The sequence below is a fragment of the Triturus cristatus genome, chromosome 1_1 (genome assembly GCF_964204655.1).
Source record: "Triturus cristatus chromosome 1_1, aTriCri1.1, whole genome shotgun sequence".
In the NCBI taxonomy this organism is placed as follows: domain Eukaryota; kingdom Metazoa; phylum Chordata; class Amphibia; order Caudata; family Salamandridae; genus Triturus; species Triturus cristatus.
This window is the reverse complement of record NC_140579.1, coordinates 267,181,194-267,197,927: the sequence shown is the minus strand read 5'-3', so window position 1 is coordinate 267,197,927 and position 16,734 is coordinate 267,181,194. Positions and strand designations below refer to the sequence as shown.

The 16,734-nt window shown below is 47.7% G+C and overlaps 1 pseudogene; it reads left to right on the top strand.

Moving 5' to 3' along the window:
• Positions 1–2,813: 2,813 nt before the first annotated feature.
• Positions 2,814–16,734, top strand: part of LOC146870107 (protein phosphatase 1H-like) — a 327,776-nt pseudogene continuing 313,855 nt past the window's right edge.

Here is a 16,734-nt window from a genome sequence, read left to right as displayed (position 1 = left end):
ACCATAGGGGGTGCCAGAGCCAAATCCGAGGAGCCTCATGGGAGGGTCCTGGAAGCTGTGTCGGCGCCCCGCTAGTCCTTCGGGTGGTTGTGGGCTTGAATAACCGGGGGTTTGCTATGCGACGCTCTGCCCCGTGAAGGGGCATGAGTAGAAGTTACCAACGGTCACGTGATCCTGTAAGAGAATCACCTGAAGGGTAGCAGAGGCGGGGTTCGCCCCAGTGCTGCCCGGCTCACCAGACAGGCAGGCGGCCCAGTTGGTTGCCTGCCCTTGGATCGCCCGTAAGATAACCCACCTATTACATAATGGTGTATGTAATAAACCTGCAGCAATTCTACCCAATCAAACAGTCTGTGTTGTGTGTTTATTATTGGGTAATGTGTATTGGTTGGATGGGGGACAGAGGGGTGCCTATGATGATACTTGGGCCCCCACATAGATATAAACTGAAATGTCTACCTTCTCAACCATCACCCCTTCCGCCCCTCCTCCCCACCAACAACAATGTTCCAGACGGGGTGGAGACTTCGACACTGTATATTTACTTCAACGCCTCCTCATGGGAAATGAGCCCTATACATACAAAAAATGCAATTTACTATTTAAAGAACTAGAACTATAGCAACTGCGGAGAACATATCTCAGAGTGGATCTATAAGCAGAATATCCAGTAGCACTTTATTTATTGCAGTTTTATATCGTGCGAACTCGACCGAAGGCATTGGAGCGCTGTACAGGACCAAAGACGCATTAATATTTTTGTAGGAACTGGGAGATTAAGTGATTTGCCCAGAATCACAGGATGATGCGTCGAGGCCGAAACTCTACCTCCAAAGTCGTCAGCTCTGGCCGACGCCATTACATGATGTTGAGTCAAATTTAGACACAAGTTTGCGTTGATTTCTTTATTTTTATTTATTTATATTTTTATTTAATGCGTTTTTATATAGCGCGGATTTTACCCGAAGGTGTCAGAGCGATTCACAATAGGAACAGTAATGATACATGAGGAGAAAAATTACAAGTGAGCATGTTACAAAGGCAACCGTTACGTTACATGAGGCAATAGTGACAATTGTGCAAGTATCAAGAGCAAACAAACTATATATAAGAGGTAGCAAACGATACATTACAAAAGGAAAAAGTGACGTGTGCAGGTTACAAAAGCATACAAAGTACACGTAGAGGTAAAAAACTGCAATAAATGGCAGACACTCAAAACACTAAAACAAACGTTACGTTACATGAGGCAGTGGTGGCCATTGTGCATGTATCAAAAGCAAACAAAATACAAGAGGTAGCAAACGATACGTTACAAAAGGAAAGGTGACATGTATGCATGTTACAAAAGAGTACAAAGTACAAGTAGAGGTATAATACTGCACTAAATGGCAGACACTCAAAACACAAGAACACACTGGGAAGGCACTTCTATAGGCATGGAGAACAGAATTTCCTATAATGGAAGGACTTCCTTCAGAAAATAGAGGGCGTGAATTACATTTGGAAGTGTCTTTGAAGGAGGAGAGCTTTGAGGTCAGTTTTGAAGGCCTGGGAAGAGGTGGTGGTCCGCAGCTGAGACGGAAGTGAGTTCCAGATTCTTACCGCGTTGCCTGAAAAGGATTGGGCCATCGATCTTTCCTTCTTGAAAGTGGGAGGTTCAAGCAATAAATGTTCTGCATTACGTGATGGTCTGGAGCCTCCAGAGAGTTTCAGTTTATTCGCCAGGTAGCGAGGGGAGGAGGAGTGCAAGGCTTTGTGGGTGATACAGGCAGTCTTGTAGATAGATCTTGCCTCGATGGGAAGCCAACGGAGGGTGGATAAAATGGGTGTGATGTGGTCGCTTCTTTTGGCCCCATATATGAAACGAGCTGCTGAATGGAGAACAGACTTCAGGGGTGACAGGTGGGATTTGGGGAGGCCAGTAAGAAGAGAATTGCAGTAGTCCAATCTGGAGAGAACCAGCGATTGGACCAGGGTTTTACGGTCGTGCTACGGGAAGAAGCGACGAATCCCCCAAAGAAGGCGCAATTGGTATCGAGCAGACTTTGCAATGGAATCGATGTGGGAGAGTAGATTGATTTTTTTGTCGAGTATGACACCAAGGGATTTTGCGTTGTCGACAATGTTGGGTTTATTGTTCAGTAGATTCATCTGATCCATCCATGATTGCACTGGGAGAGGAGAAAGTGAGGCGGAGAGGAGGAGGAATTCAGTTTTGGAGGGATTCAGAATCAGTTGATGAGTTAACATCCAGTTTTGAATGGAGTCGAAAGTAGAGCTTAGGAAGGAGAGATCGTGAGTGGAGGCCACCTTAAGGTAGATTTGAGTGTCGTCCGCATAGAGATGATAGTGGATCCCGGATTTACTAAGGAGATTTCCCAAAGGTTCTAAATAGAGATTGAACAATGTGGGTGCAAGTATAGAGCCTTGAGGAACACCTTGACCGACCGCCAAAGGAAATGAAAGACTGTTCGCTATTTTGATCATTTGGGATCTATCAGAGAGGAAGGAGGCAAACCATTTAAGCACAGTGCCCTCCATGCCCATTCTCTATTGAAGAGTGTTAAGGAGAGTTTTGTGATTGACAGTGTCAAAGGCTGCAGCAAGGTCAAGGAGGATTATAAGACAAAACTCCCCTGAATCGAGTATCCGCAGCACGTCATCAATCACTAGCAGCAGGGCTGTTTCAGTGCTGCAGTTTTGAATGAAGCCGGACTGGAAATTGTCAGGAAGATCATTGTCCTTGATATGACGGGAGAGTTGTTTCGCTACACATTTTTCTGTGATTTTCGCAAGAAAATAGGTTAGTGATGGGGCAGTAGTTGTTGAGGTCGTTTGCATCAGCGGTGGTTTTTTTAAGCAGAGGGGTGACCTGCCCAGTTTTGAAGGAAACAGGAAGGGAGCCTTGACAGAGGGAGAGGTTGACCAGAGTGGTCCAATAGGAAAGAGAATGGGTGTAGAAGTCAATGGCAATGGCTCTAGGGATGGGGTCAAGAGAATGGTTAGAGGGCTTTGTATCGAGGATGCATTTAAGGAGGGCATCATCAGAGATGGGGTCAAAGTTCTGCCAAATGGTTAAGGATTTGTGCTCCTCTGTAGGGGTAGGATGAATGACCTGAATACAAGTGATTGATACAAAAGCGAGCGTTACCAGGTGTGGAGTCCCTCCACGGCCGGGGGCGGAGGTCCTACCAGTGAAGTTTCCTTTTGAGAGACCTTCCTTTCTGGACTGGAGCTGACACCTGAGGAGCTGCGGCGCACAGCAGATCACATCCACCGACCGGTGCTGACGCCCCCCAAGCGGCTGCTGTGGAGCACGGGCTATGCAGAGTGAGTACCACCAAGGGGCGTGGGCAGGACGGCTGCACCTCCTGTACGAGACTGTGGGCTAGCCGGGTGTGTTCATGCGTATGCTGCGGCGATATGCATGCAACATATAGGTCATGGGCTTTAATCCCTTTAAAGTAGTCAGTGTTATGCAACTTCTGCAGAAACCTGTGTATAATATGTTGACCGTATATTCTCCTCACAGTAGGATATCTCCGTGGGTTCATTCACCTGATGCGAAGATCAGCCCTGCAGGAGCACGTTATAGTCCTAGTGAAATAGCACAGGTGGCTGATGTACATGCAAGCGTGACGTGGGTGCAACCTGTAGACCATATGTCTGAATTAGGGAAAGTTTAGTGTGTGCCTTTTCACAAACCCGCTGAGCGGCTCATCTCCAGTCCGGCATACAGTCGGTCAGGTGACGTTCCTTATTCTGCCACAGTCCGACCAGCCTATAATATGCCAGAAGTTTAACCACAGGTCAAGCCCTCCGCTGCAGCCTCTGGAATTTCGCTGTTGATACAGAACATCGCAGTTATGCAAAAGCAAGGCCTGTTGAGCGCAGTGCTACGAAACCGCAAGACTGCCGCATCGTGCTCTACTTTTAATGGCACTGTAAAAAAAAAAAACCTTAAATTTCATTTTGTCTCCAATACGCCCAAACTCAATTTAAACATTTTGGTGAAAGGGATTTCTCCGGGGGTGTCCAAAGTAGGTCTAAGAGGACCATACCCAGGACATATTTTCAGAAGATCCACATGTCATATTTTACGTACGATTCTATAAAAGAGAATTCAGTTATATGGCAGTAGCTGGCATGGGGCCTGCCGCTAAGACCTACATTGGACACCCTTCGTTCACTCTCTAGCCATTTGCCTAGCTCGCCTCTCGACCTTCACACAAGCAGACTGTTGAAGACCAACCACGAAACGAAGGTCCTGGTATGAAATCACCTCTCAAGACACTCCAGTAAGGGAATTCTTTAAATAACGCACTCTGAACATTTTGCTCCGTTTGTAGGCTTGGCTAATGGAGATGCTGACATGTTGTGCGGGGCGTACTTACGATGTCGGGCGACATTAAGTAAGCAAGGTATTTGAACCACTTATCTCTTCGATCGGTAGTTAAAAAACACTGATGTAATTGTGGAGCAGGTCCCGCTCACATCTCTGGGTCCCGGTGCCACCGATCTGTTGCACAATGAATAACCAAGCCCTTGATTTGGAGGTATTCCCCCATAAAAAATAAACGAAACAAAGGTTTAGGATTTCACTGCATGCGCCTTTCTGCAAAGTTGGTAAAAACAGCTCAGTGGGTAAATACGCCCACTGCAGAGATATGTTTAGTCTGAAGGTCACGAGTTTCACTATGTCCTGTACTAACGGAGCCTTTCTTCAAATGTAATACAGGGAGTCCAATTGAGCTCAGTAAATTCACCGTGCAACGAAACGACAAAATCAGCATAGCGATCGCGGTATAACAACACTATTTAAAATTAGATTTGGAAGCACTAACAACAGTCGAGTCCATAATTCCCTCCGATGACCTAGCAATGATGAAAGGTGAGCCTGAAGAACTATTTAAAAAGCAAGTTATTATTAACACTGCGAATTGCCTAATGCGTTGACCTCCATTTATTAAACAGGGCTTCTTTAAATAAAGAATTCATTTGCTGCGGCGGGGTGTTGGCACCTTGCTTGTGTGCACCAATGGCTATGGCACTGCTGGACTGCAGTCCACACTCTAGCTGGCATAGAAAGGGCCCTGATGCGTCGGTGCTCGGTGCGCACCTGACCACCGCAGCCAGTGTCACCTTCCCTGACAGAATGTACGGAAACAGGATGTACTTGGGAAGGGCGCGTGCTTCCTGCAGTGCTGCGGGCAGAGAAGGGCCGCGTGAGAGTGCTTCTCGCGAGGCGCTGCTGGGATGTTCCCGCAGGGTCTCACAGACTGGGAAACCACACATTAGCTTCTTTTCGGTTTGGCGTTTAGTTCTGGAAGGCCAACTTCGTCCACACTGCATGCGCCCAGAAGCCCAACGGGAATGTGCGAGTTCTCTAAGCCTCGAGAATGTGTTGCATGCTGCCACGGGATGTGGGGAGGGGGTGGAAGGATGAGGGAAGAGCCTTCCCCTTTTAATTCAGCGTTGAATGAACTGACAATCCCGGGATCTCTTACACCAGCAACATCTGTTTAATACAGTGCTGTGCTGTGCTTTGAAGGAAAAGAAAAACAGGCCCAACATGTACTGATGAGGGAAGAGCACCAGACAAGGAGAGCGGGTCTGGCTTTCTCCAGAGGATGCGGCTATGGTGGCTTGAGGATCTCAGTCCACTCCAAGACCTCAAGTTCTTCAGCCTATTATGCAGACAGCACACAACATCCTAAAACTGCATGATCTAAGTACCTCAGGACTTGACCATGATCTCTCAGCCATTGACCAATGAACACCGAGTAACCACCGGAACTTAGTTCTTTCAAGACTGAGCACTTACACTGCAGAAGATGGAAGACATAGCCTTCTGTTTGGCATATTCCTCATAGGAACAATACTAGGGACTATAAACTATGCACATTACACTAGAGGCTAGTGTAACACTTAATTCATCCCTCAGAGTCATGACCTATCAAAGGTCATTCCATATTGCTGACAGATGGGTGTGAGGGAAGGTAGGACGAAATATATTTAATAACCAAAGGTTAAATAAGCAAATATCTGGGAAACAAAATGGACATTTGTGATGACATCTGTGAATTCTTATGTACATAAACCAAAGCACAACCCTCATATGCTATGTATAGTCTTCGTTTCACAACTAAGCTCCAACTTCTGACTCTCTGATATTAAAACAAGGGACTTGCACACCCATATTAGCAAAACAAAACTACAAGCCCCAGAATGCGAAGCGATGTTGGCTAAAAGTTACCTCGCTGACGGAGTCACATATAACACCTCAGCACTTGGCAGCTGTGGTGATCCATATGTCACTTTAATCTGCATGGCGTGCTGAACAGACAGACTCCTGTTTTATTTTCTGGCCAAAGTTCCAAGGCCCCTGAAACATCCACGAGCACATGCGCTTTTCTTTCTAGTGTGTTTGCGCTTTAGACACACTGTAAAGACCAAACCTTGCTCTTTGCGTGCTGGTATACATACAGCTTTACGCTGTATTTTCATCAGTTACTAAATACCTTTCTGATCGGAGTTGACACTGAAGTGACTGACAGTCAATGACAAGAGGAAGGGGCGTGAGTGAGCATGCACATCCTTTAGTCAAATCACATGCTGTGTTGCAATCCAGGAAGGAAACTTGTCATGAGATCTAGTGACTCCAAAAACAGCCAGCTCTAGAAAAGCCACAATTTCCTATGTTTCGTTTTTAGATGCGGCTGATAAGGAGTATGGCTCTCATTACCAGCAACATGCATGTCGAAATAGCCCAGGCCCTATGCAAGGGCAATGGCTGTGAGAGAGAGTTATTCCAATAATTGTTTATTCTTTACTGTTAAACGTTGATGTTAGAAATGGAATTCCTGATTACCTGAGGTATGCACCCAGGCCAAGCAGGAATCACCAGTTTAGTCAGGGTAAGTAAGATACACACTAAAATGTACCTGTTTTCACCCTCTGGTAGCTTGGCACAGAGCAGTCAGGCTAAACTAAATAGGTAATGTGTAAAGTATGTGTGACACACACACATGCACGCACGCACGCACGCACACACACACACACACACACACACCCCCCACCACCACCATAAAAAGGCTCCACACAGGTTAATAGAGAATATTTATCTGAGCAAAACGACAAAACCCCTATCAGTAGAAGTCGAGATATTCTTTTTTAAAGTAAACTGCAAAATAGTGTTTAGAAGTCACTAGCTGTCAAAAGGTTACATGAGGTCGTGAAGGGCCAGTGCAAATCCAAAGTTTAGGTCGATCGCGATAGAGAGCAGGCTGACTACAGGACCCATGCAGGGCCCGCTGAGAAAGTACTTTGGATGGAGCAAGGCGATGACACTTAGGGCACGGTGTGTCAATCTTTTTTACACAGTCTGGTCGCTGGGTTGTTGTCGAGCTTCAGTGAAGAGGAGGCAATGCGTCGTCATCGAGCCGTGCAGAGTCTCCATGACGGTCTACGCAGGCTGTAGAACCGCTGTCGTCAAACAGCTTCTGCGTCAGCATTGCACGGCGCTGTGTCTGTTTTGGCCGGCACAGTGGTGACAATGCATCGGTTTTGTAGAAAAACAGCTGCAGAACCCACTTCTGAAGCCCAGAACTTGGAGAGGGCACATCAGGCAAGGGTGGGACTAACAGAAGGCAGAGTCCAGCAGCACCAGCAAAGTTGTAGGAAGCCTTTTGTGTACCTGGGACATCAAAAAACAGGAGGCAAGCCAGCACGTCCTTGGAGATCACATGGGGGAAGGCAGTGTCAAACTCTCCTTCAGCAGAATCAGGAGCAGCAGGCTGCAGTGCAACAAGCAGAAAAACAGTCCTTCCAGAAAAGCAATCCAGCTGAATCCTTTAAGCAGCACAGCAGTCCTCCTGACAGAGGTTCAGTTTGAGATCAGGAAGTGTCTGACTTTAGGGGGTCAGAGACCCAGTACTTATAGCCAAAAGTCCCTTTGATGTAGGGTGTGACTTCAAAACAGCTTTCTGAAGTGCGAAAAGATCCCTTTCAATCGGGTCCTGTCTGCCAGACTATCTGTGGGGGGTACATCAGTGCTTTGTGTGTGGATAGGACCATACCTATTGAAGTGTGTCAGTCGCTCTCATTCCTCCCTGCCCAAGAAGACCCAGCGGAATGCAGATGAGTGCTCAGAATGCAGATGAGCCTCGCCTTCCTCTGTTTGTGGCTTACTAGAGGGAATGCACAAAGTGTAGCTGTCACCCACCACAGACATGTATTGGAAACAGGCTATTAAGCACATAGAGCAGTATGTGCAGAGAAATGCCCACTATCTAAAAGTGCAAAAACAAAAGTTGATGGACAGAATGCAGAACAATGTCATACATTCACCACAGTACAGAGATCTGGGCCTAAATCCATCGTTTTTTTGCTCACCATGCCATTCCAGTTTGAACCCAGCCATATGCAAATCAGTCTTGACCCTGTGCCTCATGGGAACAGTCCAGCCCGAACTGCCAAGCCAGGTCCTCCCTGGACTGGAACCAACCCTCCTAGGACCGGTTTCGGGGTTTCACCCCTCTTCAGCCAGGATAGCTTGATTCCAGTGGCATGGAGAGCACGGGACTCACGTCTGAGCATACCCGTCCCACTCGGGGTGACAAATGCAAAAACAACAGTTGATGGACAGAATACAGAACAATGTCATACATTCACCCCAGTACAGAGATCTGGGCCTAAATCCATCGTTTTTTGCTCACCATGCCATTCCAGTTTGAACCCAGCCATATGTAAATCAGTCTTGACCCTGTGCCTCATGGGAACAGTCCAGCCCGAACTGCCAAGCCAGGTCTTCCCTGGACTGGAACCAAGCATCCTAGGAAGGGCTGGGATGCTTGGTTCCGGTCCAGGGAGGACCTGGCTTGGCAGTTCGGGTTGGACTGATCCTATGAGGCACAGGGTCAAGACTGATTTGCATATGGCCAGGTCTAAACTGGGGTGGCATGGTGAGCAAAAGAATGATGAGATGCTTGTTTCCGGTCCAGGGAGGACCTGGCTTGGCAGTTCGGGCTTGACTGTTCCCATGAGGCACAGGGTCAAGACTGATTTGCATATGGCCAGGTCTAAACTGGGGTGGCATGGTGAGCAAAAGAATGATGGATTTAACCCAGATCTCTTGACTGGGGGTGAATGTTTTGATTTGTTCTGCATTCCGTCCATCAATTGTGTGTCTTTCACTATCTAAAAGTGGCATTTCAAAAACAGTAATGTTAAATCTAACTTCACCAGTAAGAAGGATTTGCCATTACTATTTCAAACATATGAAACATGAAAAAGCTACTTCTGTCTTATCAGGAATTACAGCTTAAAAGTGCATTAAGGAATTCCCACTGCTAGCCATTGAGAGGAGTAGGCCTCATAGTAGTGAAAAAAGGAAATAGTCTGTCACTACCAGGACATGTAAAACACAACTACATGTGCTATATTTTACTTTCATAGCACCCTGCCCTTAGGATTACTTAGGGTCTACCTTAGGGGTGGCTTGTATGTAATAAAAGGGGAATTTGAGGCTTGACAAGTAGTTTTAAATGCCAAGTCGAAATGGCAGTAAACTGCACACACAGGCACTGCAATGGCAGGCCTGAGACAAGTTTGAAAGGCTACTTATGTGGGTGGCAAAATTTGTGCTGCAGGCCCACTAGTAGTACAGGTCCTGGGTATATAGTATACCACTTTGCAAGGTACTTACCAGTACATCAAATATACCAATCATGTACGCAACAATGTCATCATGTTTAGGGGAGAAGCACCTGCACTTTAGCACTGGTTAGTAGTAGTAAAGATCCCTAAGGCGAAGAAAAAGAACCAGCAAAAGCAGGAGCGAGAAGGCAAAAAGTCTATGGGAAGACCAGCCTAAGGATGCCAAGACTAACAGTTGACATAGCTGAAAAATGCACTAATGGGCTTTATCTTCTCACCATTTTAGTGGTGTTGCAGTGAATGTGTACATAGGGAGGTTTGTTAATGGTCCTGTGTACTAGGACTCTGCTGCACCATGCACTGCGACTGAGAGCCACTGATCCACCATACTGAACTGCTTCATAGAGAAACAAATCCACCAGCGTATACTCCATCATAGGCATAGTAATCACCCAAGGTGTACCGTATCACATACAGGGCAACATAGTGCGCTGCATCAAAGAAACACTAATTACCCACACTTCACCCCAGCACTTTGCGCTGCACTTAATCATAGAGCCATTACCCTTCTACCCTACACTGTGTTTGAGAATAGTAATCCACCATATTACCAACAGTGCACCACATGCTAAGGACACTACCTCGCATACTACTGTGTGTCTTTGGTTCACTGCCTACCAAACTGCACTGCATTCTAGGTGCACCCATCCTAGCGGCACAGCTATCATGGCAGCAGGTTCTGTGACACCAAGGCCTAGAGGTGTGAGGGTACCATTACAGCCAAATTATGTCTGTTTCAATGCATGACTGGGGTAGGGGCCCATTTTAAGCTGGCATTAGAAGCCGCAGCACTGTTGCTATACCACTGACTCACCCAGTGCACTGTATCCATGAAACTCTAGCCTACCCAACTGTAAGGCACTTTTGGGAAACTATCTGGCTACACTGCATTTCATCATACTCTCCCTTCATAATGCTCTTTGCATGAGAGGTTTTAACCAACCACACATGCATCCTATGAGAAATGCCCCACCTCACTGCACTGCACCATGGGGGCTGTACCCTATTACAGAACACTGATCCTAATTATATTGCAAAGCATCCTGCGATCCCCAACCAAGTACACTGCACTGTGTGAGAAGTTGGCCTGGCATATGCTGGTCACTAGTTATAGTGGCCACCTTGCACCAGTCCAATTCGACTCTTATGGTAGATAGGTTTAAGACAACCTTTTAAAGAAAGCTATCCTAGTGGTAGCTGTGGAGAGCAGCCTTCAGGCTAAGTTTCAGAGGAATGTAAAGCAGCTTGTTTTACCTTCTAATCGCCTGAATTACCAAATGAAAGGACACCACACAGGTATATATATCAAAGATATATGTATTTATTTCTAGACACACTCTACTAATCTCTTTATGAGATTAGAAGCCAGGAACACATTCAAATATCAACGTTTCACAATAAGTTAAGCACAAATATGGCTGGGGCCCTAGGGGCGTACCAGACCATATACTAAAAAAGAGGTTTAGGAAAGTCGACTTGCAGAATGACAAGGCCTAGGGCCTGTAGAATCGCTGGGGCTTCACTAATGCAGCAAAAGCAGGTAAGTAAAAGACCCAACGGAAGACGCGTGCAGTGTGGGAACACAGCAGCGTGTTCCCTATTGGTTACAATGGAGCAAGTCGCGGTTAGATTTTTAAAGTTTTAGGGTACTTCGAGGAAGTCTACAAGCAAGCCACTTACAAGGTAAGTAATTCGAGGGCCAACACACACTAGGGCACCGGAGTGCATGAGATACCTCACCCAGGGAAGCCGGGTGCATAGGTGTCTTTTGGTGTCGGGTCGCGTCGCTGTTTTCTACGGAGACCAAAGAAGATTTGCTGCTTGCGGCGACTGAAGAAGTGTCCTGTGGAATCCAAAGCTGGATTAAAGGTGTAGAAGACCTGAAAATTGAAGGGACAGTGTTCACAGTCACTTGCCAGTGACCCGGGGCCAGGAAGATTGTAGCCCACGGATGTCGGGTGTTTTCAGGTGATCAAGGGTGTTTTGACTCTTCGCTCACGAGGTCCAGGAGAGATCGACGATGACCAGCAGCTGGATTCAGAGTGTACCACAAAGTCTGCAGCTGACTGCGTTGTTGGCAACTGGGTTGGAGCTAACAAGCCTTGGCAACAGCAAGTCTCTTGGAAAGTGTATTTAGTCAATGGTGCAGACCAGCAAGGTCTGAGGGACTCACCCAGCGAAGGTGAGTGAGGGCAGGCCTGGAGCAACCAGGGGAGTCCTTTGAGTCAATAAGAACGTCTTCGTGGGACCCACAAATCAACGGGCAAGGGATCGCAAAGACGCCTCTTGAGGAAATGCTTCACAGGAGTCCACGGTCACTTGGGACGGGGTAGGCCACTGATTTTTGCTGCAAAACCTGCTGGAGGCTTGGGCCACAAATGGTCCAAAGCACAAGTTCATAAAATGTCGTGAAGGGGTTGCACTTGACAATAGTGCACGGATCGCAGGTATTGCGGTTCCTCGTCACTCGTTGAGTCCACTAACCTCATCTCTGCTGGGGACTCACAATGGCTATCAAGAAGTCAGGAAATCCACTTCCAAGGCTGCACGGACTTCGGACTCCGGCGGGAGCGGGAAAGTTTGCGACCGTTGATTCAAAGTTTTGGTGCCTGCCAAGCAGGGGAGTCACTCCTTGACGCCAAGGGATATTCTTCCGTCTTCCAAAGGTAGTGAAACGTCGAAGGGCCAGGATTCTTCTTGTAAAGCGTCATCGAGGGTTATCTAACTTGCAATGGCAAGGTGTACCTATCTTATAGTAAAAGAAAGGGAGGGACTAGCTCTATGACCACTCCTCTAGGAGGGTCAGGGGGTAGGTGGTTACACCCACTTCCCTTTGTCCAGTTTCACGCCAGAGCAGGGGCTGGTAGCCCCTGAACCGGTTTGAGCTGGCATATGCACAGAGGAGCCTACTGCTCCCCCAGTGCAGGACTTCAAAGCACTCTAAGAGTGCACCCACCCAGCTCCAATACACTAAATCCTGTCTGGAAGGTGGTGACACCTCCCTGTGATAGGATGCCTATTGTTGGGCCTCCTCCACTGTGAGCTTCATTCAGCAGCAGGAGGGCAGCCCAGTGTCTGTGCTGGTGGCATCCATTTTGTGATGCCAGGGCTCTTTCAGATTTCTACCGTGTTACCACAGTAGGTACATGTCATCCCCTCTATAAGGGTGGGATCATACTCCCACACCAGTTACTGGTGTGGGGGTATGATTCCAAGATGTTCGACACCAAACACGACATGTTTTGATGCAGTCATTCCAAAATTAGCATTAACTGGGAGGTTATAATGCACTTAAGAGTATATGGTTTAACCGCATCCACAAACAGCCACAGGGGATAGACCCTGCCAGCTGCAGAGGGGCCCTGCTCAGGCAGAGGCACCCCCTCACATTGTGAACCACCACCCTGCCCTCAGGATTGATATGGCCTGTCATAGGGGTGACTGATAGGTTTATATGTGTGTGTATGGTGAGATATAGGAACCTATACCTCTGTGAGGAGTGCTAACACTACCTCACCCAGGCTGCAGTAGCAGGCCTGAGGTGTCAGATTTAGTCTGCTTCCCAGGGGTGGCATAATAGATGCTTCAGCCCCTGGTAGGCCTGTAAAGTACCAATGCCCTTGGTACCTAAGGTACCATATACTAGGGGCTCATAAGGCACCACAGTAACCAATCACTAGTGCATCTAATATGCACTCCAAGTCGTTTAGAGAGAACAGAGAGACTGGGGCCCTGATTGGCAGGGACCCAGCCTGACTATAGCCAGGGACCAGTGTTAACATCAGAAAAAAGAGGGGGCAAACTAAGTGCAGATCCTACTCTCCTACACAACCCCCCCCCCAACGCAGGGACATTAAACTACCCTTGACCAGATGAGTCTTCATGTTCTAAGTGGAAATACCTTGAGAGTCCATCTGCATTGGCATGCTGGGCCCCAGGTCTGTATTCCACTGTATAGTCCATCCCCTGTAGGGAAATGGACCACCTTAGCAGTTTAGGATTTTCACCTTTCATCTCTTTGAGCCATAGGAGGGGCTTGTGGTCAGTCTGAACTATGAAGTGAGTGCCAAACAAGTATGGCCTCAGCTTCTTCAGGGCCCATACCACAGCAAAGGCCTCCCTCTCTATAGCTGACCAACGTTTCTCTCTAGGGGTCTGCCTTCTGCTTATAAAAGCTACTGGCTAGTCTTGACCTTCATAATTTAGTTGAGACAGTACAGCTCCCACACCCAGCTCAGAAGCATCTGTTTGGACAATGAACTTCTTTTGGTAGTCTGGACTCTGCAAGATGGGGGCAGTGCACATTGCCTGCTTCAGGTCATCAAATGCCTTTTGACAGCTAGCTGTCCACTGAACCTTCTTTGGCATTTTCTTAGAGGTAAGATCATTTAAGGGGGTCACTATATATCCATATCCCTTAACAAACCTCCTATAGTACCCAGTCAGGCCTAAAAAGGCTCTAACCTGTGTCTGGGTTGTTGGAGTTACCCATTCCATTATGGTCGGGATTTTGCTCTACAATGGTTGAACCTGGCCTCCACCTACAAGGTGGCCCAGGTACACAACCTGACTCTGCCCTATCTGGCACTTAGTGGCCTTGATAGTGAGGCCTGCTTTTTGCTGGGCCTCCAAAACATTTCTGAGGTGGACCAGGTGATCCTGCCAGGTGGAACTAAAGACAGCAATATCATCTAGATAAGCTGAGCAATACGTTTCCATACCAGTCACAACTTTATTCACCAACCTCTGAAAAGTGGCAGGTGCATTTTTCAAACCAAAGGGCATTACCACAAAGTGATAGTGCCCACCAGGGGTTGAAAATGCTGTTTTGGCCTTGGCATCATCAGCTAACTTGATTTGCCAGTAGCCAGCCGTTAGGTCAAATGTACTCAGATATTTGGCTGAGGCCAAAGTATCAATGAGCTCATCTGCCCTTGGAATTGGGATGGCGTCAGTCCTGGTGACTGCATTGAGGCCTCTGTAGTCTATACAAAACCTCATCTCTTTTTTACCACCCTGGGTATGAGGTTTTGGCACAAGGACTACTGGACTAGCCCAAGGGCTATCTGAAGGCTCAACAACTCATAATTCCAACATTTTCTGGACTTCAGTCCTGATACAGTCCCTGACATGGTCAGGTTGCCTGTAGATATTACTCTTGACAGGCAGACTGTCTCAAGTGTCCACCTCATGGGTGCACCAGCAAGTCTGACTTGGGGTCAGGCTAAACATATGTCTGAATTGTTGCAGAACTTGTCTGCATTCAGTTTGCTGATGCTCAGTGAGGCTGCTTGCCAAAGCAACACCATCAACTGACCCATCATCAGGGTTCTGTGAGAGCAGGTCAGGGAGAGGGTCACTCTCCTCCTCCTGTTCCTCATCAGTTGCCATGAGCAAGCCCATGTCAGCCCTGTCCACATATGGCTTTAATCTGTTGACATGGAGCACCCTAAGGGGGCTCCTGGGAGTTCCAAGATCCACCAAGTAGGTAACTTCTCCCTTTTTTCTCAACAATTGTATGGAGGCCACTCCATTTGTCCTGGAGAGCTGCTGGGGCCACAGGCTCCAACACCCACACTTTCTGGCCTGGCTGGTAAACAGTCAGAACAGCCTTTTGGTCATGCCAAGCTTTTTGCAATTCTTGGCTAGCCTCAAGGTTTTTGGTGGCCTTCTTAGTGTACTCTGCCATCTGGGAGCGGAGACCATGTACATAGTCCATCACATCCTGATTGGGAGGTTTGAGAGGTAACTCCCATCCCTCCTTCACCAAACATAATGGACCTCTGACAGGGTGCCCAAACAGAAGTTCAAAAGGGCTGTAGCCAACCCCTTTCTGTGGGACCTCCCTGTATGCAAACACAAGGGAGGGAAGTAAAAGGTCCCATTTTCGCCTAAGCTTTTCTGGGAGGCCTTTAATCATCCCCTTTAGGGTTTTGTCGAATCTCGCAACTAACCCATTGTATTGTGGGTGATAGGGAGTAGTGAATTTATAAGTTACATCACACTCCTTCCACATTGCTTTCAGATACCCTGACATAAAGTTTGGTCCTCTGCCAGATATAACCTCCTTAGGGAAACCCACTCTGGAGAAAACTCCAATGAGGGCTCTTGCCACCACAGGTGCTGTGGTGGTCCTGAGGGGAATTGCTTCTGGGTACCTGGTGACATGATCCACTACCACCAGCATAAACCTGTGCCCAGATGCTGTTGGAGGGTCAAGGGGACCAACAATGTCAATCCCTACCCTTTCAAAGGGTACCCCCACCACAGGTAGTGGTATCAGGGGGGCCTTTGTTGTGCCACCTGACTTGCCACTGGCTTGGCAAGTCACACAGGAGCGACAAAACTCCTTGGTGTCCTCTGACATGTGTGGCCAATGGAAAAGTGGAACACGCCTGTCCCAGGTCTTGTTTTGGCCCAAGTGTCCTGCCAATGGGATATCATGTGCTAGGGTCAAGAGGAGCCCCCTAAACTTCTGAGGTATTACCAACCTCCTGGTGGCTCCAGGGGTAGGATCTCTAGCCTCAGAATATGGGAGTCCCTCATCCCAATAAACCTTATGGGACCCACTAGCACTCCCAGCAGCCTCAGCAGCAGCCTGCTGTCTGAGGGGTTCAAGAGAGGGGCAGCACTGTTGCTCCTTACTCAGATCTTCCCTGGAAGATCCTCCTGCCCCCAAGAACTCAACCTGATCAGGCTCAAGTCCCTCTGGGGCAGTTCCTTCTTCAGGATCTGCTTCTCCTCCCTCAGGAGGGGAATCTGAGATCTGAGACAGAGGGGAAGGCACAGCCTTAACCCTACTGCTCCTCTTCTTGGGTAGCATCTGGTCCATAGTTTAAGGATCCGGAGCTGGTTCAGCTTTATGCATTTTGGCCTGTGACCTGGTCACAGCAAATACCTCTGCAGGTATGCCCAACATCTCAGCATGAGTCCATAACTCTACTTCAGACCAGGCTGAAGTCTCCAGATCATTGTCCAATAGACATTCGACAGGGAGGTCTGCACTGACTACTA